The sequence below is a fragment of the Microcebus murinus genome, chromosome 27 (genome assembly GCF_040939455.1).
Source record: "Microcebus murinus isolate Inina chromosome 27, M.murinus_Inina_mat1.0, whole genome shotgun sequence".
NCBI lineage: Eukaryota > Metazoa > Chordata > Mammalia > Primates > Cheirogaleidae > Microcebus > Microcebus murinus.
This window is the reverse complement of record NC_134130.1, coordinates 14,259,636-14,265,750: the sequence shown is the minus strand read 5'-3', so window position 1 is coordinate 14,265,750 and position 6,115 is coordinate 14,259,636. Positions and strand designations below refer to the sequence as shown.

At 35.9% G+C, this 6,115-nt stretch overlaps 1 pseudogene; it reads right to left on the bottom strand.

Moving 5' to 3' along the window:
- Positions 1 to 3,721: 3,721 nt before the first annotated feature.
- On the bottom strand, positions 3,722 to 4,579 carry LOC105872345 (large ribosomal subunit protein eL6 pseudogene; annotated as a pseudogene).
- Between the last annotated feature and the right edge of the window lie 1,536 nt (positions 4,580 to 6,115).

Genomic DNA, 6,115 nt, shown 5'->3' with positions numbered 1-6,115 from the left:
ATAATTATAACTTCTGCTGTGTTCATATGCATTAAATGTAGGTATGTTTAAAGATGTTTACTAAGTAAAAATAAAGGAAAAAATAATTAATATTTATTTAAATTTTTTGGCCTAAACTCTTATAATGAATTTAACTTTACAGAATGTCATTGGCAAGAACAGATTTACAAGGGCATTATCTTTGACTAGTTCAAACACTCAACGGACATAAAGCTTGTGTCCATCAAAAAATTCTCAATAATGCCCTTGGCGTTGTTTGTAAAATAATTTGAGATAATGACTGTATCAATCTGAACATTAGCACTCAGAACAGGATTAAAGTAGGTTAATCAGATCATACATGACTTAAAAAAATTTTAATCAGGAAATAAAACAATATGATTAATAGAATGCACAAATTAGGAAGTAATGTATTCTGTTTAACAATGACTATAACTAGAAAACAATTACATTAAACATATTTAAACTAAAGTACAGGGTAAATAATTTTTATAATGTGTGGATTCTATGAGTAATATCTAGCCTAATATAATGATTCCTTAAATATAACTTTTTATGTTTTAGTGCATTAGCAAAAGAACATTTCCTTTTCTGCCCTTCACTATTTATGCTGCAGTTTAATCATGAACAAAATTCAGATAATGGCAATTGTCTCTTCCCATGGGGTCACAAACTAAGTAAAATAGACAGTAAGAAATTTATCCCCTGAGTCCTTTAGATTAGAAGTGCAAATTTGATTAGCAAAACATATACCTGACAATAAGTATGTTAGGCTACCCTGAGACAAACTAAATATTACCCTCATGGACTGGCTGAGAGGTAAGCATTGGTTGAGTTTCAAATAATATAAATTATAAATTAAAATACTTGAATAATACAACTTTAAAAAAATAATCTTAATTAGTTGGAAATGTTTAAAATGTCACACTGTACTGAGGGTGTTCTCAGTACAATAGGACTTTGCATGTTGACAAAAAAACAAAACAAAACAAAAAAACTTACCTTACCTTTGTTAATAAATGCCCCAAATTGAAAAGCATATTGAAAAGATGTCAAAATAATATCAAACAAGAATTAGAAAGAATTTAATAGTACATACATAAAAACATTTTTAAAAGTAGCAAGCAACAAACAAGTAGAATGTTGTTATACAATTCATAAACTTTACCTCTCATGCATATAAAACATTAAAAAATTGTTGTACTTCCCAAATATGTACCTTGAAATTTTTGGTGAGTAGCAAAATATATTCTTTAGGTCTTAGCTCACAGGTGTATAAGTTTACAAATTAAGCCCATGTTCAGAACAGCATAAATTGTCTTACATGTTCAAGAACTGGCAGCACAAAATAAGTCTCCACTGTGTCCTGTGCCTTCACTGGTTGGTTTTCTCTCATCAGTACTAAAGTTTTAGTGTTTCATTTTGCTGATCATCAAGATAATTGAGAAGCTTTTAAGATACAGAGTGACAGACTGGGATCATTTAAGATATTTTTTAATGCATTCAAACTGAACATCTATGAAGATTAATCTCTTTTGCACTAACTTTTTAAATCCCCAGAGCACAGTTTCTTTAAGAAACCTAAGTTCCCTGAATTGCAAAGAAAGAGGCCCATGTTGCAAATCATCTTTCCACCATGAGAAAGTTCTTTAAAGACCATATGCTTTATTTTTAGAATTTGTGTAAATTTTGCTTTCTACCCCCGTACATATATGTGGCTACCAGCTCTCACATCTGAGCTGTACAAATTGCTAATTTGTAAAAATAGTTGTGCAGTAATAGTGAAATATCAGCAAATTAAATCTGCATACATTTTAACATGAGTTGCTGTACAGCATCAATTTAATAATTCTAAGTTTTTCAGCAAAGACAAAACAATATGGTTTCCTGTGAGGGAAGAAGAAATTTGCATGGGGAATTCAGCAACATCATCTAGATTAGTATTCCATTGCTTTCTAACAAATTACCACAAATTTAAGGACTTAAATCAATTCAGATTTATTATTTCAGAGTTCCTTTGGGTTAAGAGTCCTGGAATAAGTTAACGAAGTCCTCTGCTCAGGGTCTCACAAGACTGAAATCAATGTGTCAACCAAAATCTGACCTCATTTGAGGCTTACAGGTCCTCCTCCAAGCTCACTGGTTGTCTGCAGAGTTCAATTCCTTGTGGCTTTAGTACTGACACCCTGAGTTTCCAAGACTGCCTACTGCTCCCAGCCACATGGCCCTTCTGCAGCATGGAAGTTTGCATCTCCAACGTCAACAGGAGAGTGTCTGCTGCTTCGAACAACCCTCTTTTAAAGGGCATGCCTGATTGGTGGGGCCCGCACAGGATGATCTCTCCCGATTAACTCTCAGCCAATTTATCAGGGACATTAATTACACCTGAAAAATGCCTTGACCTTTGCCATGTAACATAACCTAATCAGAAGGGCGATAGACAATCATATTCACAGTTCTCATCCCTACTTGTGGGGAAGAGATACACAGGGGTGTTTACCAAGAGCTGGAATTTTGAGGAATATTTTAGAATTCTGCCTACTACCTCATCTGTCTGGATCATTTTAAAAACCATTTTTGTGATTATGCTTTTATGAGCATGAAAACAATATAGGAAAATTTCACTATTAATCCAAATTATGGAATGACATAATAATTTCCTATACCTTATTATGCATGTGGCTTATTGAAGTACAGCCTGCATAATATTCTCAGGCAATCTACTCTTCATGAGAATTACTTATTTTACCATTGAGAAAAGTCTAACATTCCTGATGGTAATATAGATGGATATATTGACAGAGAGATGACAGATGATAGATAGATAAATAAATGTGACTAGAATATACTTAAATTGAAACAGCCCATAGTTGAATGGGATTTTTCAAAAGTTTCTTTCTGATTAGGAGTCATCAAATTTTAAGAATTGTCCCTAGAATCCAAATGAAAATATATACATATATACAAGTGTCTATACTGAACTATTTTACACTAGTCTACACAAAATATCCAATGCTTCATTTCTACCCAGATGATTTAAAAGAAGAGACAAATATTATAATTTACATTGGGTATGCTGTTATTCTTAGAAGAGGCAGGCATCAGTTATGCATTTCTTAGGTTTAAAGCAAGAGAAGATGGTCAAACCCCTACCTATAAAACGACTTTTATGGATGTGATGTTTTTCTACCTAGAATATAGAAAATTTTATTCAAAAGAAATCTCATAAAGGAAGAGAATTAAAACAAATGCTATATTAATGTTGATGGGAGGAACATGCTAGAGAAGAGAAACAAAGAAAAAATTCTGCATTCCTGGACCAACTTGTGATGAATTGTGATGAATACCCCAGAAAAGAAGTATTAAAAACCATAAAGACCATTTTAGCAATAGCAGGTAAGCAAGTACCTGTCACTGTCCATGAATGGAAGACGTGCGTTAGGGTGGCAGACACATCCTGCTAAGAGGCACAGAAGCAGCTGTATGTCGACATATGGAATAGCTTTCTCTTTCTGCATTGTTCTGTATTTGATGTGTTGTAAACTATGACAACATTACGAATCTCAGTGACCACTGCTTGCTTGGATTCCCCATCAGAGGGAACCTACAAATAATCCCTAAGGACTATGAAAAAGTGGGAAGAAATATGAAAGACTTGGGAGCAGTGAATAGTCTCAATTATTATTACTATTATTTATCTTTCAGTTCTTTAATTGGGTTCTTTGTAAAAATTTAGAATACCAATCTGTGAGGATAAATTCCATTTGTCAGGGCAAACAGGGATCGCAGATAGCCCTGGAGCTGAGGAATTGCCTTGACTTTTGGTGAACTTTGGGAGTCCACAGCTTTCTGATCCACTTTGCGCTGTTCTGTAGTCTCGTATTTCTCCTTTTCTGTGTCGAAGATCTCACCCTCCTGGTGTCCGGGCTTCCACTGCTTCTTCTCTATTTTCACATTGCTGATGTCAATTTTTGTGGAGGTGGCGATGACAAATGTCTGGTGTGTCCTTCGCAGAGGAACTCGATTGAGGGACAGAGGTCTAGTCACAAGTAACAAGCCACTGCCCAGTTGCTTCAGGAAAACCCCCCTCTTGCCTCTGTGGCGTCCGGTGAGGATGATGAGGATGGTCCCGGGGGTGATGCTCGCTGGCAGTCTTCTCACGTGTTGGCCAAAGGGTTTTTTGCCATAGCTCAACAGCTTTCGAGGCACATCTTCGGTTGGATAGTACCTAGGCATTTTGCGAAGTTTACCCACCTAAGTGCCACCATTCTTGTCTTGTTTTGTAGCAGTGGCGAGGACCTTCTCCTTCTTTATCTTTTCAACCTTGGATTTAGCCACTGAGTATTGCCTCTTGTGCATGGCCTTCCTAGAGTACATGGCAGATCGGGAATATCTGCCGATTCCTCTGACCAGAACAGGATTTCTGCTACAGAAAAGGGCTTCCCCTTCTTAACCTTTTTAGCCTTGAGGCTAGCCTTTTTCACTTTGCCACCAGCATCAGCTTTCTTGGCTTCAGGTTTCTTCTCTTTAGTATCCGGCTTCTTCTCAACTTTTTCACCCGCCATCTTGCAAGATGGGAAAGAGAACTCTCAATTATTTTTTGAATGAAAATGTTGTAACTTTGTGGAGAGAGCCAGACTAATTGATGTCAATGACCAATTACTTAACAGTATAGAAGAATTAGTTAGATACCTGGCTATGCTCTGTGATAACCTGAATGCCTGCCTTCTGACAAGTGGGCGTGGCATATCACACGATGACAGCAGTATGTTTGCTTGCTCTGCCATTTATCAATTTATTGCCTTTCAGCCCCAAATTCACCCTTTGGACTACTCTGTGAGAATGCATTAAATATTTTAAAAATGTTTTTAATATTTTTCCTTAAATATTGTTTCCTTTGTCATCCAGCATAAAAGCTTTGTCAATAGAAAGCTCAAGAGATTCATTGCAAGAGGTAAAAATTTTGCTTTCCAGTTCTGATTTGTTCTCTCTCTGCAGGTTTCTATGTCATCCTAGACTTCACCACCAGGCTCCTGCAGCAGTTTCAGCTTCTCCAGTGTCTACTAGCTCCTGCAGTGCAGGTGCATGTTAACCAGGTGTGAAGAGCAAACTTCTTACTGAGCATCTACTGTGTACCATATTTGCATCAGGTGCTAAGGGTATATAGCAAACAGCATGGATGCTGACCCATCTTGGCCCTCAGCAAGCTTAAAGCCTATCTACAGTGATAGAATGTAACAGAACGTTATGATACAAGCTGCTAAACTCTGGTGGAGGCACAGTGCATCTGAATTGGGAGGAGAAAGGACTAGATGATAGCAGATAGAAGAGTATACCCTGAATCACATGGAAAGACATTCTACTTCTTCTGGAGAGCTGTGTGCACTATAAGTAAAATCAAAGGGAGAGAATTTCAGGAAGGCAAAATAAGAAAGCATTTTGCGAACTATTGGGAGATGGGATGAGATTGCCTGGCATGACAAGCTTTCTGTCACTGGAGATGTTTAAGCAAAGACAAAATAGCAATACTATAGGGTTATCCTTCTTGGGACGTAAATGATTTTTAATATATACTTCAACATTTTGTTTCTATGACTGTAAAACTAAGTCAACATACTTATTTGTCTCCTGAGTGCCATAGCTTACCTAATTATATTTTATTCTTCCCTTGACGGTAATTATAAAAATAAAGAGCTTATTTTCAATTTCTTCTTAAGGCTTGTTCCACACATAGAATTAGGTAGAATTTCCTGTGGGCAGATGTCATTCAAGTCAGTCTTCTAATTTCTTTGTAATTCCTCATTCTGCATAAGACACTCATTCTGTGTCTTTTATTATATATTGATAATCAACTATAATTGCTTCATTTATTTTATGCTAAGAAATCTTCCTAAATAATAACCCATTCAACGCTTTTACATATCAGTATGTCAAATGTTACTATGCTCTGTAAAAGAACATTCAAGTTTTCAGTGGCTTCTAATAATTTGTTTATATTATTTTAGTGTTTACCCTAGAAATTATACCATGCATCACCAACAGTGTAATAAAAATTATTTTCTCATTTCCTGAAAAAATAGAAATATTTGAGTCTTAGAAACATTTAAGTGTTCTC